The sequence below is a fragment of the Heliconius melpomene genome, chromosome 15, assembly GCF_056956725.1.
Source record: "Heliconius melpomene rosina isolate 202511_hmr_F chromosome 15, ASM5695672v1, whole genome shotgun sequence".
In the NCBI taxonomy this organism is placed as follows: Eukaryota; Metazoa; Arthropoda; class Insecta; order Lepidoptera; family Nymphalidae; genus Heliconius; species Heliconius melpomene.
Genome location: NC_140403.1, coordinates 55494 through 67291, shown reverse-complemented (window position 1 = coordinate 67291; position 11798 = coordinate 55494). Strand labels below are relative to the sequence as shown.

The following is an 11798-nucleotide window of genomic DNA, read 5'->3' as shown; positions in this document are numbered from 1 at the left end:
GTCTACTACCCACGAAATAATTATTATTTAATAATTATTAATTACTAAAGTAAGTAGATTATAAAGTTTTTTCGAGAAGCCAAAAATAAAAAAAATATTACATATTTTAAAACTAAATCCTCATTGTGGCTAAAATTTTGCTTAAGTTTTTTTATGAAAAGCTAGCATTAGTTTACCGAATTGGCAAAGTTTTTTTGGCTGCCATGAACCTTGGTCCATGTGTTACGTTCTAATTATAGCCGAGTGTAAACTGTAGAGTGTAGTAGGCATAGGCACAAGGCGCGCAGGAAGCGGCGCGCGCCCACGCGTCTTTATCAGCCGATAACTAAGTATCATATCTTTCGTTATTCCAACGTTAGTTCAACAGCTGGACACAGAGCCATGTTTATTAATTTACTTTTAAATGAATAATGCGACGCAACGTCCCGAATTGCAATTAAATAACTATTAGTGAGTGACTGAGTGAATGAGGACGTCGCTGCGAGGTTAGCGCTCCAGGCGAGTGTCGACCAAAAGAGGTTTGCACATTGTTTGTTTTGTTTAACATGTGCTAAGAGTTGCATAATTAAAAGGTAATAAATGGAATGATATTTTTGAAATTGTATTAATAACATATAAATCTTATGATTTCAACAACTGACCATTTTAAAAATTAAGAAATTATTGGAAATGATTGTCGTGTAGACAGAAACAGTGAGTGTGTTCACTGTTTCTGTCAAACAAAATGAGTTCTGACGTTAAATGTTAGTCATAATAGTGTTATTAATGCTAAAATATATATACTAGGCTTACAATAAGTTAACAGCACCCTGCTGTGTTTGATTTTGAAATACTGGCTGTCGGCCATTTATTATGTAGGTACTTGTATGACGAAAATACCGAAGAATACAACTGTTACTTCGAAAGTAAAGGAGCGAGTTAATATTTAAAAAAAATGTATTAAATAAAATAAACATTGTTTTTCGAACTAATCCTTAGATCAATATTCAGTCAATATAAAAACCGGCACCCGGCACCTTACCGCACTTACCCGGTAAGTAAGTACCTACACCCGCACACCCCACCCCGCACACCACGTCTTTCTCTATATGTGTGTACGTACTTATATAAACACAAGTGGGCCCGGACGCGGCTACGCCCGCGAAAATATAAGTCTAAATAATTAAAATAAGTTAAAAAATAATAATAAGTGGAGATTTATTATTAGAAAAAATATCTGAGTAACCGAAATGAGCAAACAAAAGAAGTAAAAGTAGGTAAAGGAAATTCTTAATATTAGAAAAAGTACCTAAAGTTTGCCGTGCGCGCGTTCTATATTAAATAATGATTAATTTTTGCGAACAATATTAAATAAAATCCCAAATGATTAAAACTACGATATTTTAAGTGTATACCATCGGTATAGATAACCGAACTGAGATAAATTAATTATAAGCAGCAAATAATTACATAAAAAATAATAGTAATTCGAAAATATATAAAACATTTACAAAATCATCATAGTCATCTGCCCGTTCGCGTCGATCATACTATACCACTCGTAGGCTAGGTCATTTGGAATCAGTCACATCTTAATTATTAAACTATAATTTCCATCTAGATGAAATGCTAAAAGCTATTATATTTATTTTTTATTTATAGCTATTATATTTATTTTCATAAGGATGAATATCAAACTATAGAAATCATCTAATTTTAGGTCACTATGGGTGACGTTTTCTTATAACAACAAACTTTGCAAGCCGTTGCTTAGCAACGCGTTATTATTAACATGGCGGAATAAATTGCTTGTCAAATAAATTATTTTTATATATTAGTATATATCGAAAATATACAAATATGAGAAAAAAAAAGTATCCTATGTTCATCCCGGGACACTCAAGTATCTCTATATGAGTATTTTATCACAATTAAATTAGCGGTTTGGCCCTGATTGCGTAAAAGACAGACAGACAGACAGAGTTACTTTCGAATTTATAATATAGGTATGGATATACATACATACATATACGTACATATGTAGACGTTTGAGTAAAATATAATAAGTATTAACAGCATAATCCTACATTTTCATTGGTAATTTATTAGAATTGATAACAATGTCATATAAAAAACTATTAGAAAAATGTCAAAAATATAAATTAATAACATATATTCTAGTTTAATTTTTAGAAACTTACTAGTTCTAAAAATCGAGGACCTATCTGTAGATGCTAGATGTCAAATTTCATAATTCTAAGGTGAACCGGAAGTACCCTATAAGTTTTGATTCCCTTTATAGTGTCGTTGGTTTTGACACCGTCCACCAGCTGGCGCTATGGGCGTGTCTCGCTGGCTGCGGGCGCGCGGAGGTTGCGGGGCGCGCGGCGCGGCGGCGCTGGCGGTGCTGGCGGCGCTGGGCGCGCTGATGATGCTGCGGGCGCCGCGCCACGCGCAGCTCGACGCCGACTTCCCGCAGCACTCGCCCGCGCGTCTCGCGCACTTCCTCGCCGACTTCACCAACCACCCCAAGCTGTATACGCATCTGTGAGTTACGTTTTACGAAAGTAACTGAACTGAGAGAGTCTCTACGAAAGTAAAATGTCTATTCCTTAATATTATTCTTACAAGTGTCAAACAATGCTTTTTTGACCGAGTTCTGTAAGAGGAGGGTTATCAATTCCACTGTATTTATTTATATTTGCTACCATAGAATTTTTTTTGGGTGAACCGATGTTGATGAAAATCACAAGTCTTAAATTTGCGTTAGGTATGTAAGCGACAAATGGACGAATAACTCAATATCACGCCAATTGATTCCAATAATTATTTTTTTTTTTTGGAAAGGATTTACTTCAAAAATAGTTTGATAAGTGTTTGTTTAGGTTCTGATTAAGGGATCCGGTTGAAGTCGTTTTGTATGTTCAAAAATATTATGATTGAGTATGACGTTGCAGGTCCGGCTCGTGGCGCGTAGAAGAGGAGTCGAGCAACGTGACGTGTGGAGCTACGCCGTCTCGTACGAGTGCGGGCCGCGCTGCGCCGGCCGCGTGACCATCCAGCACGCCGCGCCGCACGCCCTGCACGCCCAGCACGCCCCGCACCGCGTGCTCGTGCACGACGTGCGGTGCGCGCGCCTGCCGCTGCTGCCCTGGCCGCAACTGTGTGGTAATGCGCTTTGACACCTGTGGGTGTGTCACAGACACGTAGCAAACGTAATCTTATTCATTACCTCATAGCTCCAGAACTGCTGAACGAATTAAGATAATTTAGTCATCGATAGATTCGTCTTAGCCCAAGGTTCCTTCTAGCCCGCCTAGACTAGACTAGACCTATAGTATGAATCAAATCTTCACAAGCAGCCCCGTAAACTAAAATGGCACCGATCTCCCTGTTAATATATGTAAACCCGTCTAGATAATGAAAAATTGACCTTGTTTCTTTATTTTAACTTTATTTAGTAGGGTTTTTATGTTTTTGATAATATATATATTTTTATGAGTATTACTTACAGCTTATTTTATATTGTTATTATTACTTACACTGTAGACTATCGTCAATTTTTTTTGTTATGATAGGTTTTATTTATACTTTACACAAATATTAAAGAAAAAAATCACTGTATGTATCCCTCACACAGCACATGGCACTACAGCAGGGTCGGCAGAGAGAACCTAATCTTAAGATCCTCCATTCTCCTTTTGCCTTGGTGCCAAAGTGAAAAATTAAAATATTAATAAATAATAGTTCATTCCCTCGTGTGGGGATCGAACCCACCCTTGTGCCCACATATATGTAACATAATATTAATACATTTATTATATTGGAAGTTATTAGTTATTTCGTTTGTTTCATCCTCCGTTTGTTAACTCACTGCAGAGTACACAGAGACCGAGACGGAGATCTCGGCCCGCGGCGGCGGCGGCGCTAGGTTACGCGAGCACACGCGCGTGCGGTGCGCAGTGCTGCAGCTGCTGGCCGGCTGCGACGCGCGCGCGTCCCGCCTGCGACACTTGCGCGCGCTGCGAGGGGCGCTCGCGGATGCCGACTAGATAGGAATATAGAATAGAATGTCATGTGTATGTAAAGGGAGATGAAATTAATCTTTAAAAGAATAATAAAACTTACATTTCATTTTCACTGTTTTATTTATTTATAAAACAACTAACATTACAATATAAAATACACAACATTTCGTTACTGATTACACTAAGCAAGGAACATATACTAGCGTTGACATAACATTAAAAAAGAAAGAATAATCATTATGCAAAAAAACATTTTAAATTTATGTGACCGTTGATTTTGTGGATAAATGAACGACACACTAGTGTTGCCGATAACTATTGGTAGTTGCTAGACTAACGATAGGCTATCGATAGTTGTCCGATAGAAGGCCTCTCGATATTATAACCCATAGTCCAAAACAATCGATGCTAGAATTCGTCAGAAAGTAGGGAACGGAGTATCTTAACACTAGGTTCCCCGCAAGGTAGGCAACCTTGCTGTGTGCGGGTCTGTGATGATCTATTAGATCGTAGAGGTTATGGTACGTATGGTAGATACGTATTTGTACGACACGGACTCATCTACAAGTACTTAATAAGTTATCTTTTTTTTACAGTATCAAGAGGATGCTGGAGAACATGATGGGTTGTCTCAAGCAAGCACCAGCCGGACTTACTGGATTGAGCTTCTTTTATAAAAATACTCAGTACTTTTATATTGCAAAGAGAAACACTGTGGGAATATACTTTAGGAGTGACATTGTAAATAATAGAAGTGAACAGTCCCTACAAGTTCTGGGTAGTGTAAATGCATGTATTATGCTGGTTTGCAATTTTTCTTAGGATAAATTTTTGTGAGTAATTAGTTAATAAAAAAAAACATTTGTATAAGTTTTATTTGCTCCTGTAATATAAATTTATTTTTAGGGATTTCTTCTAAGTTTCTTTTTACATTTTGTTTTTTTATTGTCTATCTGGACCAATAACTTCCATATTATGATAATAGATGGCAATGAATGCAAATTTTAAAAAATATACCAATTTTTTTTTATAATTTAAAATATAAATAAAAAAATATATAAAATGTATTTTATACAAAAAAAAAATATTAAATTAAAAATACATATATTTTTTTATATTATTATCATTAATTTTAAACTCGATAACTATAATAATTGAAAATGCCGTTTTTTTGTGTTTGTGTTGGAGTTGGTGTAGGTTTAGGTTTAAGTTTAGCCGGTGTATCAATTGTTCTTTCTTAATACCTAGAAACCGACAGAGACATCCTTTGAAACAAGCAATAACAACAACCTCACTTTTATCAAATCTCCAATAACTCAGCTCTCAGATTGCCAAAATTTATAGAATTTTCAGGGAGGGAATAATGAACCTAAACATATTAAATCATACCATTTTCATCTCTTTACATACTGGTCCCAAAAATGTATGGAATCGTTTCAGTTTCCTTTCGTGTTTTAATTCTTGGATGTTGTATTTTCAAATGTTATGTCTTTAATTTGGAAACCCTAATATCTTAACACATATACATTTATGTTAAGATGGTCCGTTACCATTAAAACATTTGTTTTCCTTACTTTCCGACAAATTCTGGAGCCATTTCATGAGTGGCGGGACCCACGCCGCGTTACGCTTCAACACGAGGAGAAAATTAAATATTAATGTTCTTAGTTTTCCAATATCAACACGTGGTGTTTTTCTTTGAACCATGGTCATGTCACGGCTCAAATTCATGTTTAAATAGACAACTCCAATACATTTGTTATTTTATTGAAATAGAAGAGTTTATGTTAATTTATTAAGCATTGTGAATATGGACTAGCTCAGACGTACTACTTTTAGTATTTAGTATAATAGTAGGTTATAAAATAAAGAATGTTACATGTAAATAGGCATTTTTATTTGTTTCTAAAACTATTCTTTGCACCCTGTTCCTTAGTCTATCTATGGATATATAAAATCGAAAGGTCAGTCACTCATCACGAAATCTCAGAAACTACATGTGCTAGGAGTCCCAAATTTTGCATAGGAGTGATTTGTAGGACGTAGGTGCTCGCTAAGACGGGAATTTGCAATATTCGACTTCTAAGGGGTTGTTTTTGGGGTTGAAAGTTCGTATGAACCTTCGTTACTACAATTGCTAGGAGTCTCAAATTTTGCATGGATGTCACTTATAGAACGTAAGTACTCATGGAGACGCAGGCGAAGCTGAGCGTTATACAGGGTGAGTCATATTGAACTTTCCGATTTCAATAAGGTGTGTATTAAAAACAAAGCGACATGCAGTAAAAATTATTTTATTGTTTGAAAGCACATAACATGCAGTTTTAATTTAGTTGGTTTTAAAAATGATATCCTGTATATGTCTACCTCCATTGACCACACACTGCTGAAGCCTTTCCCGGAAGTTGTCCATTACTCGTCGAGTCATATTCAGCGGAATAGCATTGATTTCTTCCGTGATTGCAGCCTTCAGTTCATCGATGGTTCGGGGACGATGCGTGTACACCTTTTCCTTCAGGTAACCCCAGAGAAAGAAATCGCAGGGGGTTAAATCAGGTGATCTCGGCGGCCACCCAACGTCACCTCGCAAAGAAATGAGATGACCGGGAAACATTTGTCGCAGGATTTCCATTGAACGCCTGGATGTATGGGCTGTAGCACCATCTTGTTGGAACCAGATGTTATCGTTGTCATGATTCTGCGTTAATTCCTCCAATTTCGGTTTCAGAAAAGTTTCAAGCATGTCGCAATACCGAGCAGAGGTAACTGTGACGACTTGACCATCTTCTTCAAAAAAATAGGGACCCCACACACCAAACTCTGCAATAGCGCACCACACTGTCACTCGAGGGCTGTGAAGTGGTCGTTCGTGTAGGTTTCGTGGGTTATTCTCAGCCCAGTATCGAAAATTCTGTTTGTTGACAGTTCCGGCGAGGTGAAAATGTGCCTCATCACTGAAGATCAAAACAGCAGTGCGGGGGATCTGCTGAATGTCGCGGCATAAATTTGTTCGTGTGTCTAAGTCTCTAACTGTTAATTCTTGCACTACCTGAATCTTGTATGGGTGAAATTTAAGGTCTCTATGCAGTATTCTGCGGACACTACTGAAAGATAATCCTAGTGAAGCGGCATGTTTCCGAACAGAACGCCGAGGGGATTGTTGAATTGAAGCCCGCACTCTATCCACGTTTTCCGCTGACGTTGACGTCCTAATTCGGCCTTGTGGTCTTGTTTTTAATGCTGATGATGTTGCTCTAAAATTTGATACCCAATTTCTGATTGTTGGTCCAGTGGGAATGGGATCACGTCGACCAATAGCAAAATGTAAACGGAACGCACGCTGTGTTGTGATCACGGAGCCGCCATTTTTAATAAACTCTTCAACTACGAACGCACGATGTTGTCCCGACCAAGCCATTGCTCACACTAAAACTGCATGTCATGGCGCGTCTAATGACACCATCCCCACCCTTCTACTCCTTCCCTTCTTCGTGCAACGTCCTTCCAAAACCGGAAAGTTCAATATGACTCACCCTGTATATGAGCCGCTAGTGTTATATATAAACATCACATACGTGATTTAAGGTTTTTTTTAGCTTCACGCTGCATCTCGCACATAGCTGGGTAGGCAGAGAGACATCTGTTCCCCCACTTACCGCCGAATTCGGGAGGCATTGCGTGTCAAATGGCGGAACTCAACGCCGCGGTTTGTCTTGTTACCAGAGCAATGTAATAAAAATATTTCATTTCTTTGTATGGAGATCGAACCCACAATCTGTGGCGTTTACAATTGCATACTTGTGCCCTTGCGCTGTGACTGGTTTCATAAATTAATGTTTTTCAAGTTATTTCGTTATTAGATCCACCAACAGAAAATACGGATGTACTTAAATACACAAGTTAACTAAAAAAATACATTGCAAAGTGTTATTTCCCTTACAGGTAGACACAACATGCACCAATATTTTTTACCTATGTGTTTGTACCTATGTTTTTTGTTTAGTATTAACCGAAGTTAAATAACTAGAAACTAATATAAAACACCAACATTTTAAAACACATATAAGTTAATAGTTCATTGTAACCTAATAACAAATCACGTCGACTACAACTGATATAACCTCACGTTTGCGAGGGAAAATGCGTCTTCATTGATTTTATGTAGACTATTTATTTTCTCTTCTTTATTTAATTTGAAGGAAGGAACATAATATGCTAGAAGAGATTTGAAGTAAAAATGTCTCCGGCATTTAACGTAATTTGTAAGCCATCAAAATTTGTCCTTCAAGCAAAGTTATAGATACCTCATACCGAGTTTCGTTAGTTTCTCATTATTTTATGATAGTACATAATTTAACTTCATAATAAAAAAAGAAAAAAAATACGAAGGCTTGATAACAATATAATTTAAATAACTTAAATTACATTTTATAAAAACTTGTGCGTATCTCCTGAACAGTTTATTAAATATTTTTATTTTTATTTAATACTAGCGACCCTCTTGCGGCTTCGCCCGCATGTAATGTATGTTTGCAAAGCACTTAAGATAATGTGAAAATTAATAAAACCCTAATGCAACCCGCATTTTTGTAGTTTCAATAAGGATTTTCCAATTGTTTTATACAGCAAGGATTTTTAGTAGGTACCGTAATTTTAAATCTGTGCTACTAATGTTTTCAAGTACTTAATAAAATATATTTAAATGACTATTTTTAGACAGTTAAATACTATTTTTAAACGGGAGAAATTATAAACAAAAACCTACCTACTAATAACTACTACAAAAAATGTGAAACCAAATATATCGCGCTGAAATAATACATTCAACTCCCAATTATCCAATACGTGCAAACGCATCTAACTAAATCTTCGTTGCTATAGAGGCAGCCGGGTTTTTTTTTTTAGAGCTTGTGGTTAATGCTGAAGGGGGTATTCTGTCCCTGATGAAAAGCAAGCACGACGTGGCTGCCTGTGAGGAAAATTAAATAGAATGCATCGGCCGGGAATCGAACCCGGGCCCCTCGCGTGGCCGGCATTCTACCACTGAACCACCGATGCGTGTAAGGCAGGCGGGCGCGGCGGACGCATGGCGAGTGGCGAGCCGTTTCGCAGCCAGGATTTTTTTGATATTGTATCAACTTCTAAAGTACTTATTAAAATGAAAAACAGTAAAAGACAGTTTTGGTCTACAGTAAATGGCCAACGCAACTAATGTACTTATTTATATGCTGAGAGTAAGGGAAACTTAAGTAACATACAGCTGATGTGTGAACGGCGGGATGTGTCAACAATTAAATGCGTTTTTCTGTAAAACTATTCGCAATTTCGAAATATTGTAAAAAGCAAATTTTATCTTCGTTTAACGTAGAAAATTAATAAAGTATTTTAAAGGATAAGGATTAATATCATTATGGAAAAATATCCCTCACAATAAAAAATACATTGAAATTATTATTTTTAGACAGAAAAATGATCACTACGCGTTATTCTTAAAAGATACGAATGTGCTCTCGGGGACTTTTTTGTAGATCTTATTAAGAGGAACAATACTCCAGTACATTATTTTATTATTTTTTATTTTCATGTAGTACTTACCATTAGAGCAGCGCATGTGCGAAAGTGTACGGGTAAGACGTCAACGGGTAGGACTTTATACACATTTATCGTATTTATGTTCATTTACATAAGAATGTACAAATAATAAACTATATATAAACCTTCTACGAAAAACACTCGACTTAATGGTGTAGACCGCATCAAAATCCGTTGGGTGGTTTAGAAGAAGAAGAGTTAGAAACAACAGACAGACACGAAAAGGGACTTTGTTTTATAAGATATAGGATTCTATAACCTATCTCAATAGAGACAATATCCGGAGACTAAAGTTCTACAGATGTCGCTACTCGCTAATTGTTTGACATTTGTTCGACGTAGTGACGTATTTTTTTTTTTTATGGAAAAAGGACAAGGCAAACGAGCGTTCGGGTCACCGGTTGATGATCACCGCCGCCCACGACCCCGCGCAGAAGACCTACACCAGAGGAGCTACAGGTGCGTTGCCGGCCTTTGAAGTGGAGATAGACGCGCTTTTTGAAGGTACCCATATCGTACCGACCTGGAGACATTGCCGCGGGTATGCTATTCCACAGTTCGGTGGCGCGTGGAAGGAAATTCCTACGGAACCGCACAGTAGTGGAGTGCCACGCATCCAGATGGTGGCACGTCTACGTCCACGTATGACGTAGACGTAGTGTCGTAGGTAAATAAAAGACCGACAGTATGAGGCTTTATTTCTACAAATTGTACAAAGCATAAAGCTTTAAAAATACTATTACATTTTAAAACAAAATATATTTAGTTTGATGAATCTGAATATTTCGTATTAAGCAAATAAAACAAAGATTTTTACAATTATATACTAAACAATATTAAAACTCGGGTAATGACAAAGTACATCATCTTTATAATATTCAAAATTATTAAAGGAATTATTTAATAATATTATTATTTAATATAGCATGTCAAAATAAAGTAAATATTTAAATCGAGCAAATGTTGAATAATCTTCTTATTATTCTTTCTATTACCTTTTTATTATTGTAACAATGATTCCCGGGATGAAGCCTAAATAATAGGAAAAAAAAAAGAAATATTTAATATATTTTGAAACTTGTCATTTCTTGTCATTTTTTATAATAATGTAAACATTCTACACTAAATATAAACCCATTTTCATATAGCTATACATATTTTAGCCATAATGACAGGCATTCTTGATAATTACATTAATATGATTCTAATGGACTAACTTCAATGTAAAATAAATATTTTTGATAGTTTATGAATAACAGACAAAGAGATATTAATAAAGTTACTTTTACCTTGCAAGAAGCATTCTATCATTATTATAACCATTTATAAATGTTTATTTAAATACCTGGATAATGTTCTATCATGCTGAGAATGCTGTACTTCTAATAAATCTGACCTCATCAGTGAATACTCTAAAAAAAGGAAAAAAAATATTATGATTTTCATCATAAGTAAACTTTATGAATTTTATTTACTTTAAAATATACAATGACTAGCGGACGCGCGCAGCTTCGCTTGCGTATTTAAGGGTGAATTCTAATAACCCATCAAACATGTGTTCAATGAAATATTTTTAAGAGACTAAATTTCAAATTTTATAAAAATCGGTGGCGAATTAAAGATTTTTCCATACAAACTTTCAAACCCTTATTTGCACCCTTAGGGGGTGAATTCTAGGAAACCATAAAACATATGTTCAATGAAATATTTTTAAGAGTCTAAATATCAAATTTTATAAAAATCGGTGGCGATTTAAGAATTTTACCATACAAACTTTCAACCCCTTATTTACACCCTTAGGGGGTGAATTCTAGAAAATCATGAAACATGTGTTTAATTATATACGTTTAAGAGTCTGAATTTCAAATATTATAAAAATTGGTGACGATTTAAAAAAAACCTATACAAACTTTCAACCCCTAATTTGCACCCTTAGGGGGAGAATTCTAGAAAACGATGAAACACGTGTTCAATTAAATACTTTTAAATATCTAAATTTCAAATTTTATAAAAATCGGTGCCAATTTAAATTTTTTTCCATACAAACTTTGAATACCTATTTCACCCCTTTAGGGTTAAAATTTTTCAAAATCCCTTCTCAGTGGATGTCCAGATTACAAAAGTAAATATCTGTCCAAATTTCACGTTTCTACGCACAGCGGTTACGGCTGTGCGTGCGTCTTACCTCAGTCAGTGAGG

At 35.9% G+C, this 11798-nt stretch overlaps 1 long non-coding RNA gene and 1 pseudogene across 2 annotated transcripts; one reads left to right on the top strand and one right to left on the bottom strand.

The window, feature by feature from the left end:
* Positions 1-253: 253 nt before the first annotated feature.
* On the top strand, positions 254-4113 carry LOC146531141 (uncharacterized; annotated as a pseudogene). Its single transcript, XR_014878795.1, has 4 exons — positions 254-518; positions 2282-2526; positions 2937-3147; positions 3859-4113. The product of XR_014878795.1 is annotated as an uncharacterized LOC146531141 (transcript).
* A 6337-nt stretch (positions 4114-10450) lies between these two features.
* Positions 10451-11019, bottom strand: LOC146531140 (uncharacterized). Its single transcript, XR_014878797.1, has 2 exons — positions 10945-11019; positions 10451-10631 (listed from the first exon to the last, which is right to left on the bottom strand). It is a non-coding gene; the product is annotated as an uncharacterized LOC146531140 (long non-coding RNA).
* Positions 11020-11798: the final 779 nt, after the last annotated feature.